The sequence below is a fragment of the Canis aureus genome, chromosome 13 (genome assembly GCF_053574225.1).
Source record: "Canis aureus isolate CA01 chromosome 13, VMU_Caureus_v.1.0, whole genome shotgun sequence".
NCBI lineage: Eukaryota > Metazoa > Chordata > Mammalia > Carnivora > Canidae > Canis > Canis aureus.
This window is the reverse complement of record NC_135623.1, coordinates 17,823,607-17,836,334: the sequence shown is the minus strand read 5'-3', so window position 1 is coordinate 17,836,334 and position 12,728 is coordinate 17,823,607. Positions and strand designations below refer to the sequence as shown.

The window sequence follows — 12,728 nt, the reverse complement described above, 5'->3', positions numbered from 1 at the left end:
GAGTCTTATATATCAAGACTCTTCTCTTTAATCACAACTGACCAGACCCAAGCTGAACCAATAACATTTTCCTTCTGATAATTTAGAATTAAAATATAAGACTGAATTTATTAGATAATGTTGAGAAGGCCAAAATCAACCATAGAGCAAGCAAAAGCCACAAAAAGCTGGGAACACAGGGCAAACAAGATCATACCGGCCCAAGAATATATGGAAGGAGGAAGAGGCTAGCCTGAAAATTTTCCAGTTTCATTTATGTCTACATATGGATTAAAAATATTTGTTGACTAGTAACTGATAATTCTTGGATAAAATTTCCCTTGGAAAATAGTGTCATTCTTTAGAATTTTGGGTATCTTTAATAACATATGATTCTCATTTGCTATACTATTATTTATAGTCCTGTGTTAAATATTCAGGTTCAATTATACTCATTCTATTCCTAAATGCCTAAATGATATTAAGTTATACTTTAAATATGATCCAATACCACTGGATCCACAAATCTCAGGAAGAAGCATGCAAAGAACAAAACTACATACCCTCCCCTTCAGCAATGAGCATACAAATTTTACTTATAAAATTGCTTCCATATTTTACCCTGTTTAGATGTATAAAAGGTTAACATCTAATTCCATTTACAATGCTGATCCAGCAAGAAAGAAATTAATTTGGCATTAGAGTAGTAACATCAATTTCCCATGTATCTGAAGTAATGCATTTACTGGAAAGAGATTAATATCAATTCCATAAATCATTCACATGCTTTTTCCGGAGTTGGAGACATCTGAGTAATGTCATATATGTGAGCTGATATCACTTTGTGCATACTCCATTCATTAATCTATGCCTGGGGTTGCAGAATAGTTGTCAGAAGAAAATCTAAAACTTGGAAAAGAATCCATCTTTCTGTTCTTCATTTTTTGTGACTTGTTTTAGGTAAGGTAAGCCAAATGTTACCTGAAAAGTGATGACATTGATCTGTACTGGCAGCTTGTGTTTTCAGGGGGAAAAAAAATGTTTTTAAATCAAACGTGGTCAATTGTCATCCTAGTGGTAACAACCACTTAATACACATATGATAAGACAATGTATAAATGTCAATGTAAGGATTCCATCAAGGATCCTCAATAAAATGCTGACTGAAAAGAGAAGTGAGTCTGAACCTCTCCTGTAAACATCAACTCTTCCTTGTTACTGATGAACTTCATAATCACATAATCTTGTTTGTGTCAGGGTTCCCCACAGATATAGAACCAATATATCTGTGTATCTGTGTGTCTGTGTAGAAAGAAATTTATTATAAGGAATTGGCTCATACTACTATGAAGGGTAACAAGTCCCAAGATCCACAGTTAGCAAACTAGAGTTCTAGAACAGCCAATGGTGTAGTTCCAGGCAAATGCCAACCATCTTAAAACCGTGGAAGAGCCAATGTTTTAGTTCAGCTAAACACAGGAAAAAACTGATGTTCCATCTCAAGACACCCAGCCAAGAAGAGTTTTCCCTTAGTAAGGTTCAAGCCTTTTTGTTATATGAAGACTTTCTACTGATAAGGCTGTCCCACATTAGGAAGGGCAATCTGCTTTATTTAGTTTACCAATTTAAATGTTAATCTTATCCAGAAATACCTTCACAGACACACCCGGAATAATATTTTACCAAATGTCTGGGCATTCCATAGCCCAGTAAAGTTGAAACATAAAATGAACTTCTACAGTATTTCAGAGATCATCTACCAACCCCCAAAATACAGGCCCCAGACCTCGTCATTACAAAGCATGAGAAAAACAAAATCCAGATGTGACCTTAGGGCTCCTAATGCCCAGTAAATATTAGTTATTTTTATTGATATAATTGATACAATTATTTTGATACAATTGAGAAATAAATTAACCTAAACTTAAATCTTCCATTACAAGTCATACGTGGCCAACAAAACAGCAGGATAAAAGGAAGTATGTGATCCAAAGGAAAGAACCCAAGCCTTTGAGTTAGATGAAGGTCAAATCCTGGCTCTGTCATTTACTAAAAGTAAATTAAATTTTGACCCTCAGCTTCCTCACCTGAAATACTGCCCATTTCAAAGCATCCTTAGAATTAGAGATAAGGTCTATAATGTTTCTTCCATAGTACCTCGCATGTAATAGCTATTCAATATTTCCCTAACACGTCGTTATGTGTTCACTTTCAGGACACTTGGGAGAATTCCACTTTTTGCCCTCCTGAATACAGACATGGCCATAGTACACGTTTTTGCCAGTAAACTGTGAATGGAAATTATTTGTGACCCATCCAAGGGTTTTTTATTACTTTAAAATCATAGTGAGAAATTTATCTCTTGCCACAAATTCACAAAACCAAAAGTCCTTATATTTTATAGTATGTTAACAATTTACAGAATATTTCCCTGTCTTCTATCATATGCCTGTAATAGCAGTATTGCCGACTAGGCAGGACAGGCTCCATTACTCCATTTTAGTGATTAGATCACATACTGAGAGAGGTTAAGTGAGTTGCCCAAGGCCACATACATAAGTGCCAGGTCTTCTGATTCCCAGGCTGAGGAGACATATCTAGAAAATCACACGAAGAGTAAACTATTTTGTAAAATAATTTACTGACATGTTGATTTGCTTTGGTGTTTTGTATATGATACCCCACATTCTATCTCCCCCCACACTAGACATAACCCCCTACTACACAAACAAAAACATACACACACCATACACATTCTTCTCCAGGCCCTTTCAGATCTCTTGCCTCAGGGGAGGTTCATGACAGTAAAAAGGCAGAAGTAGTCTCTAACATTGTCCTTCCTCACATTAGCCATAATTATACTGGTAGAAAAAGGGACTAACATTGGAAACAGAAAAAGGGAGGAAATAGTCCCACACATTAATAAAGTGATAAACATCAAGGATCCCATGAATGGTGGAAGGAAGAGGTATTCCCTGGCAGTCCTCAGCAGGGCATGGCTGCAAGGGCACCTAGGGAAGAATTCTGAGCACTAGGGCTCTGGGTCTAGGCAAAAGCCTCCATAAAGATTCCCATTCCCAGCTTGCAGTAAGCATTTGCCTTTAAGGAGCTACATGAGCTTGGATGATAGGAATGTTTGTGTCAGGCAGCCCGGGTGGCTCAGCGGTTTAGCGCCGCCTACTACAGCCGGGGACATGATCCTGGAGACCTGGGATCGAGTCCCATGTTGGGCTCCCTGCATGGAGCCTGCTTCTCCCTCTGCCTGTGTCTCTACCTCTCTCTCTCTCCTCTCTGTGTATTCTCATGAATAAATAAATAAAATCTTAAAAAAAAAAAAGAATGTTTGTGTCTAGACATTTCAAAATCAGAAGACCTCATCTCATATGCCTCTTGATGTTTTAGGTAATGGTAGGGAAGAGCCAGAGCCTCAGTGAAGATGGAAAATTGAATTTCCCAAAATCCCAATGAGGCAGAGGACAAGAGTCAGATTAATTTGATTTAAATAAACTAAAATAATTTGACATTCTTGCTGAGCATATGAACTAGAATCCACACCTACAACATACAAACAGGTCAATGTACTTCTAAAACTTATACTTTTTTTTTTTTTTTTAGAGAAAAAACTGAGGGTTGCTGAAAGGGAGGTGGGTGGGGATGGATTAAATGAGTGATGGGTATCAAGGAGGGCATTTGTTATGATGAGTACTAGGTGTTATATGTAACTGATGACACTAACTTCTACTCTTGAAATCAATACTATACTATATGTTAGCTAACTTGAATTTAAATAAAAACTTGGAAGGAAAAAAAACAACATATACTTAACTGTCAATATCAAACCTATGACATTTTACTGACCATTCCTAAAGGACTAAGTTCTCCAAATCCACAAATGTCACATTTCTCCATCAATTTCTAGATATTCCAGTTATCTACCTTCATCAATGAGGAACAATATATGGTATGGTATGGTATGGTATGGTATGGTATGGTATGGTATGGTATGGATAGATGTAATTAGCATTCCCAGATGAGATATTCAAACCCTGAACCAGGAGTGAGTTAAAGCTCCCCATGTGATAACAGTTACTCTCCCATCTACTCCATTTAAAGGGTCTCAACTTGCTGTACTATGAACTATTATAGCACATCACACTGGCTATTTGCTTGTACACCAATTTGGAAATATTCCAGTTGTCATGAATAAGGCAGCAAATAAATGGATCAATGTTGAATAACCAGGAACTAAGGGATATGAGCACAGGCTCGGAGGTCAGATAGGCCTGAGATGAATTCCAGATTCTACCATTTGGTAGTTGTGTGCTGCTAAGCATGTCACTTAACTTCTCTGAACCTCAATTTCCTTTTCCAAAAATAGGAGTAAAATGCTTGTACTCCTTTTTGTCTAGGATTTATGAGACCATAATAGATGTGAAGACAATTTGTTAATTATAAAATGCTATGTAAATATTAGGAATTATTAGTTTTATTTTCCATCAGAACCTAAGGTTTACCAGGAGTAACACATGGTGAGTTTTTACAAATGAGTCCATGTTATCTAGTGTACTCTGTGAAGAGAAAGTTACCAGGAAGCCTCTATATTTATTTACTTATTTATTTATATAACATTCATTTAAGTAACATGCATTGAGTATCTATCATTGCCATTGTTTTAAGCATTCAATATTTAACTATATCCACATAAATTTCTCAGTGACCAATTAGAAGTTCTTCTGTTGATCATCTGTATGACTTCTTTGGGAAAATGTCTATTTGGGTCCTCTGCCCATTTTTTAATCAGATTGAGTTTTTTGTTGTTAAATTTTATATATATTTTAGATATTAACCTTCTATCAGATTTATCATTTGCAAATATCTTCCCTCATTCAGTAGGTTATCTTTTGGGGTTTTTTTGATGGTTCCCTTCACTATGCAAAAGTTTTTTTATTTTCATGCAATGCCAATAGTTTATTTTTGCTTTTCTTTACCTTGTCTGCGGAGACATATCTAGAAAAATATTGCTACAATATTTTTTTACAATATGTCAAAGAAATTACTGCCTATGTTCTCTTCTAGAATGTTTATGGTTCTGAGTTTATTTTTATGTATAGCATAAGAAAGTGGTACAGTTTCATTTTTTGCATGTAGATGTCTAGTTTTCCTAGCACCATTTATTAAAGAATACTGTCTTTCTCCTACCACATATTCTTGCCTCCTTTGTCATAGATTAATGGAGCATGTGAATGTGGGTATATTTCTAGGCTCTCTATTCAGTTCCATTGGACCCTTGTCTATTTTTGTGCCAGTACCATACTGTTTTGATTACTATAGCTTTGTAGTATATCTTGAAATATAGGCTTGTGATACCTCCAACTTTGGTTTTCTTTTTCAAGACTGATTTGGCTATTCAGGGTCTTTTGTGGTTCTGTACAAATGTTAGGATTATTTGTTCTAGTGCTATGAAAAAAGCTATTGGTATATTGATAGGGGTTATGTTGACCCCGTAGCATGGACCCTTTAACAATATTAAATCTTACAATACGGGATATGGTATATCTTTATATTTGTTTGTGTCATCTTCAATTTATCAATGTCCACACTTTTCAAATTTAGGTATTTCATCTCCTTGGTTGAATTTCTTTCTAGGTATTCTATCCTTTTTGATACAATTACAAATGGGATCATTTCTTAGTTTCTCTGTTACTTTGTTATTACAGTCTATAACCTAATTGAATTTATTAGTTACAGTTTTGGTGGAGCCACTAGGCTTTTCTATGTATAGTATTATGTCATCCACATATAATGAAATTTTTTCTTCTTCCTTACCAACCTGTATGTCTTTTGATTTCTTTGTCTTATCTGACTGCTATGGGTAGGATTTCCTGTAGTTTGTTAAATCAAAGTAGTGAGAATGGATATCCTAATCATGTTGCAGATCTTAAAAGAAAAGCTTTCAGTTTTTTACCACTGAGTATTATGTTAGCTGTGAGTTTTTCATATGTGACCTTTATCATATTGAGTTATATTCTGGCCATGCTCACTTTGGCCAGAGGTTTTATCATAAATGGATATTGAACTTTGTCAAAAGGTTTTTCTGCATCTACTAAGATGATTCCATGGTTTTTATACTTCCTCTTGTTAATGTGGTGTATCATATTGATTGATTTTTACATATTAAACCATCTTTGCATCCCTGGAATAAATCCAATTTGATTGTGGTGAATGATCTTTTTAATATATTACTGATTTTGGTTTTCTAACATTTTCTTGAGGATTTTCATGTTCATCAGAGATACCGACCTATAGTTTTTGGGGTCTTTTTTGGAGGGGGGTTTTAATCTCTCTGGTTTTAATATCAGGGTAATGCTTGCATTGTAGGATGAATTTAGAAGTTTTCCTTCCTCTTCTATTTTTTGGAATATTTTTTAGCAGAATAGGTGTTAACTATTAAGTCTTTGGTAGAATCTACCTGGTAAGCCATCTGGTTCTGGACTGCTTGTTAGGAGTTTTTTGATTACCAATTTAATTTCATTATAAGTAATCAGTCCATTTAAATTTTCTATTTCTTCTTGATTCAGTTTTAAAGATTATATATTTCTAGGAATTTATTCATTTCTTCTAAGTTGTCCAATTTTTGGCATATTATTTTTTATAATATTCTTTAAAAATTCCTTCAATTTCTATGAATCAGTTGTTATTTCTCCTCCTTCCTTATGATTTTGAGTCCTCTCTTTTCCTTGAGGAGTCTGGCTAAAGATTTATCAATTTAGCTTATCCTTTCAAAGAATCAGCTCTTTTTTCATTGATCTTTTGGGTTTTTTTGTTTTTTTTTTTGTTTTTTTGTTTTGTTTTTTTAGTTTCTATTTACTTCTACTCTAACCTTCATTACTTACTTTCTTCTACTAAATTCGGGCTTTGTTCTTCTTTTTATAGTTCCTTTAGGCATAAGGTTATGTTCTTTCAGATTTTTCTTGTTTCTTAAGATAGGCCTGTATCACTACAAACCTCCCTCCTAGAACTACTTTTGCTACATCCCAAAGATTCTGGACTACTGTGTTTCCATTTTCAATTGTTTCCATTTTTTTTTTTTTTAATTTCCTTTGATTTCTTAGTTGACCTACTGGTTATTTAGTAGCATTTTATTTGTTCTCCATGTGCTCATGGTTTTTTTCTAGTTTGTTTTTCGTAACTGTTTTCTAGTTTTACACCACTGTGGTTAGAAAAGACACTTTATATAATTTCGATCTTCTTAAATTTATTGAGACTTGTTTTGTGGCCTAACATGATCTATTCCGGAAAAATGTTTCATCTTCCCTCAAAAAGAATGTGTATTCTGCTATTGTTTAGATGGAATGTTCTGTATATAACTATAAAGTCCCTTTACTCTAACATCATTCAAAAATCACTGTTCCCTTATTGATTTTCTGTCTGGATGATCCATCTATTGGTGTAACTGGGGTGCTATAGTCCCCTACCATTAAACTGATAAGAACAGATACTATACTTGATCTTAGCCAAAAGGAAGACAAGTGACTGTGACAAATAGTAGCTACACTTATAGTGAGCATACCATAATGTAAAGATTTGTAGAATCATGTCCTACACATTGTGTGTCAACTATACTCAAATAAAATAGATAAATAAAAGTTGTTTCTAAAGTCCGCTACTATGATGTATTACTGTAAATTTTCCCTTTATGTCTGTTAATATTTACTTTGTGCATTTAAGTGTTTCTATGTTGGATGCGTAGATATTTACATTTGTTTTATCTTCTTGTTAGATTAATCCTTTTATCATTATGTAATGTCCTCCTTTGTCTCTTGCTTTGTTTAAAACAGTCTTTTGTTTTAAAGTCCATTTTGTCTAGGGGTATCTGAGTGGCTCAGTCAGTTAAACACCTGCCTTCAGCTCAGGTCATGATCCCAGGGTCCTAGGATTGTGCCCTTCATCGGGCTCCCTGCCCAGCAGAGAATTTGCTTCTCCCTCTCCCTCTATTCTTTCCCCAGCTCATGCTCTCAATCAATCTCTATGTCTCTCTCAAATAATTACAACTTAAAAATCAATCGATCAATTAATTAATTAATTAATCCATTTTGTCTGATGTAAGTATTGCTACCCTGGCTTCTTCCTCTCATGCTTCCATTTGCACGGAATATCTTTTTCTATTCATTCATTTTCAGTCAGTGTGTGTCTATAGGTCTGAAATGAGTCTCGCAAAGGTAAGTATATGGGTCTTGTTTTTTCATCTATTCCATTATCCTAGGTCTTTTGAATGGGGCATTTAGTCCATTTATATTTAAAGTAAATATTGAATTTTTTAAAGTAATTATTGATACTTAGTTACTGCAAATTTGTTGTTTTTTGATTATTTTTGTAGTTCGCCTTTGTTTCTTCTTCTCTTACTCTCTTTCCTTGTAGTTTGATGGCTTTCTTTAGTGTTATTCTTGGGTTCCTTTATCTTTTTTGTGTATATATCTATTACAGGTTTTTGATTTGTAGTTACCATGGGGTTCATATATAACATCCTACGTGTATAACAGTCCATATTGAGTTGATGGTCATTTAAGTTTGAACAGCTTAAAAGCACTAAATCTTTACACCCCGGTTCACATTTTATGTATGTAATGTCATATTTTACAGCTTATTTTATGTATCCCTTGAGTACTTTTGGTGGATATAACTGATTTTACTACTTTTGTGTTTTAACCTCCATATTGCTTTATAGGTGATTAATCCACTACCATTACTATATGTTTGCTTTTACCAGTGAAATTTTTCTTCAACAATTTTCTTACTTCTAGTTATAGTCTTTTCTTTTCACTTAAAAAATTACCTTCAACATTTCTTGTGAGGCTGGTTTAGTGGTGATAAGCTCCTTTAACTTTTGTCTGGGAAACATTTTTTTCTCTCTTTCCATTCTGAATGATAATCTTGCAGGGTACAGTATTCTGGGTGTAGGTTTTTTTCCTTTCAGTACTTTGAACATATCACACCACTCCCTCTGGCCTGCAAAGTTTCTGCTGAAAAATCATCTGATACCTTCTGGAGTTTCCTTGGTACATAACTGTTTGCTTTTCTGTTGCTACTTTTAAGAATCTCTATCTTTAGTTTTTGCCATTTTAATTATTATGTGTCTTGATGTGGACTTCCTTGAGTTCAGCTTGTGTAATGTTCTCTGCATGTTCTAGCCCTGGAAGTCTGTTTCCTTAGCCAGATTAGAAAAGTTTTCAGGTTATTATTCCTTCAAGTAAGTTTTATGCCTACTCCTCTTCTCTCTTCTCCTTGTGGGATCCCTATAATGTGAATATTATTATGCTTGATAATGTTGCAGAGACCCCTTACCTTGTTCTCATTTTCCATTACTTTTTCTTTCTGATGTTGAACTTGGATATTTTCTATTACCCTACCTTCCTGATTGTTAGTCGTGCATCTGAATCCTCCAATATGCTGTTGATTCCCTCTAATGTATTTCTCATTTCAGTTATTATACTCTTGAGCTCTGACTATATTTTTTTTTCCTATCCTTCAGTTGAAGTTCTGAATCTATTCACTCTTCTCTCAAGTCTGGGAAGTAGCTTTATGATCATTACTTTGAACATTTTATCAGGCATTCTGTTTATTGCTATTTTGATTAGCTCTTTTTCTGTGCTTCTGTCTTATTCTTCATTTGGGACATATTCTTTTGTCTCCTCATTTTTTCTAATTCTTCATACTTATTTCTATGTAGTAGTTAGGTCAGATATATCTCCTGGTTTTGAAAGAAATCATCTTATGTAAAAAAGAGGTCCTGTGGTGCCCTATAGCACAATGCCCACTGGTCACCAGAACCAGGCTCTACAGAAGTATCCTCTGTGTGCACTACATGTTCCCTCCTATTTTAGCTAAGCCACAAGTGCCAGGGGCTCTCTGGTGAGTGGGGCCAGCAAAGTGGATTTTCTGCAATTAGCCACTGTGACAACTGTGGGCACACTAAAGGGAGGGGCTTGCCCCCTGCATAGCCAGCTAAGAGGCCTAGCTGCCACAACTGTGGGCAAGCTATTGTGTGGGGTTATCTTCCCCATGCCCCAAAACAAGAGTCACTTTGGAGAGGCAATGATCCCAGCCAAGTTGCCTGCCAGGTGTGGCAGGGCAGAAGTCACTTTGGAGGGGTATGTACAAAGTCCAGGCTGGAGAGCTGGTAAGGCAGGTCCATTGGAGAACACTAGCGTGAGGAGCATGGTGTTATCAAGGTATATGGAGTATATTAAAACTGGTTCCCACAAGCATCAGACTATCCAGGCTGGCATAGAGCAAGAAAAATAGTGACCACCAGCACTTTTGTTCCCAGAAAAACCTGCAGACCCCTGCCCCTCTAGCATATATCCTAAAATTAGTCAATAAATCTCCTTCACATATACCCCAGGCACTTTTCAAACTGCTGCTTCTAGGCTGTGTCTCAGTTCAAGTCATTTAGCATTCTGGCTGTTTAAGGACAGAGTCTTGGTTTCCTAGAGTGTTCTAGCTCTCCTAGAGTTAAGCTCACTGATTTTTAAGCTCCTGGAGTTAAGACCCACTGATTTTCAGTTATACCTTAAGGGAAGTCATCTTTCCAGTGCAGGTCCCCAGGAAGAGGTATGCCTAGCATGGGCTATGATCCTCTTGTTCCTACATGCTTGTGATGTCCCTCCTGTTTGTAATTAGTTGCACCAGAGGTTTGGTTTCCAATGACATCTCTGTCTGTCTTAATCCTTTCCAATGTGGCCTTCTCTAGACACCTTTGGAACAGGAGAACTCAGGATCCTCCTTCTCTGCCATCTTCTATGCACATTATCAAGTCATGGAAAGCTTTAAATTCTATGTTAAAAGGCTTGGGCTTTATTTCATAGATAATGAATATCCCTTGAAGATTCTTTTCTGTTCTTTTTTAATTGTTCTTATCTATTCTTAACAAGCTAATGCTATTTTTTGTTAGCATTAGCTAACAAAATGCTAAAAATTTTGTTAGTAATGCTAAAAATTAGCATTAGCTAATGATTTTGGTCTGCTCCTATTGATTTTGATTCCATGTTACTCCATACACTATTTTCAAAACAATGAATCAATGAATGAATGATTATAAATGACTCTACCTTCTTTGTTGATAAAGAACTGTCATTTTCTTTGGTTTTTTTTTATATAGTCACTAGGTCCTCCTGCAACCTTATTTTTTTTGAAGCTTGTATGAATATTCTGCATCACATGCTAAAAAATTATGGTTCCTATTTCTCTAATGAAAACCGAAAAAGGAGGAGGAAGAGGGATGTGGGGAAGAGGAGGAAAAGAAAGTTAATAATGTTGACATTTATGGAGTGTCTACCATATGTAAGGCATTTGATACATTAGGTGATCTTCACAACCATTCTATGAGATAGTTTATTATTTTACATATTTTATTTTTTTTATTTTTATTTTTTAAAAGATTTATTTATTTATTTATGATAGACATAGAGAGAGAGACAGAGAGGCGCAGAGACACAAGAGGAGGGAGAAGCAGGCTCCATGCCAGGAGCCCGATGTGGGACTCGATCCCGGGACTCCAGGATCGCGCCCTGGGCCAAAGGCAGGCGCCAAACCGCTGAGCCACCCAGGGATACCCTATTTTACATATTTTAAAATGAAAAAACTGAATTTCAGAAAGGCAAGTATAATGGTTAATTTTATGTATCAACTTTGCTGGACCAAGGGCTTAGATATGTGCTCAAACCTTATTCTAGATACTTCTGCAAAACTGACATTTAAATCAGTGGATCTTGTGTATAGCAGATTGCCCTTCATAATGTGAGTGGGCCTCATCCAATCAGATGAAAGCCTGAAAAGAACAAAAGACTGACCTACTCCAAGCAAGAGGAAATTCTGCCAAGACACAGCCTTCCAACTTGAACTGCAACATCAGTTCTCTAGCTTTTCTGCCTGACAACATTCAAACTTAAACTGCAGCACAGCTTCTCCCCTCTGGGTCTCCAACCTGCCACTCTACCCTGCAGATTTTGGACTTCCCAGTGCCCATAATTTCATGAACCAATTCCTTAAAATAAATCTCTTTATTACATAAAGATAGATAGATATACAGGCAAATGGATACTTTCCATTTCTCTGAAGAACCCTAATACAACACTAAGTATCTCAAACAAGGGCACCCAGGTAGTAAATAGAAAACCCAGAATTCAAAACCAGACCTGTTTCCAAAACTAAGACTCCACTAGACAGGATTTCCTATGAAATAAATCTAAGCATTAAAATATTAAAAATAGGGGTGCCAGGGTAGCTTAGTCAGTTAAGCATCTGCCTTTGGCTCAGGTCATAATCTCAGGGTCCTGAGATCAAGCTCCACGTTGGGCTCCCTGCTCAGTTGGGGAGTCTGCTTTTCCCTGTGCCTCTGCTGCTCCTCCTGCTTATGCTCTCTTGCTCTTGTGCTCTAAGATAAATAAATATTTTTGAAGTTTTTTTAAATGAAATCTACATTTACATACATTTTTAAACTATTTCAGTATCTCTTTCTGTAAATTTATAAGTAAAAACGCCATTTCTTTTGTTGGCATAATCTTCATAAATAATTATGAAAATTGATAAAAGATTTTAAAAACCTTTTGTAATTTAACATACAGAAAATTTTTTTAAAAAACACACAAAACATATTGGGAAGAAATTAACCAGTACATATGGATATAAGCATTTGCTTCTAGATGTTGCAATGAAATCTGCCCTATGAGGTATTTCTTCCAACATATTTG

At 35.6% G+C, this 12,728-nt stretch overlaps 1 protein-coding gene and 1 pseudogene across 8 annotated transcripts in view; both read right to left on the bottom strand.

Annotated features, from left to right (window-relative positions):
- The window catches only part of LOC144281984 (BEN domain-containing protein 5), a 1,369,676-nt gene that overhangs the window by 1,195,005 nt on the left and 161,943 nt on the right, over positions 1-12,728 (bottom strand). The gene's annotated exons all lie outside the window — the stretch shown is intronic.
- LOC144282738 (U2 spliceosomal RNA) lies at positions 7,395-7,513 on the bottom strand (annotated as a pseudogene).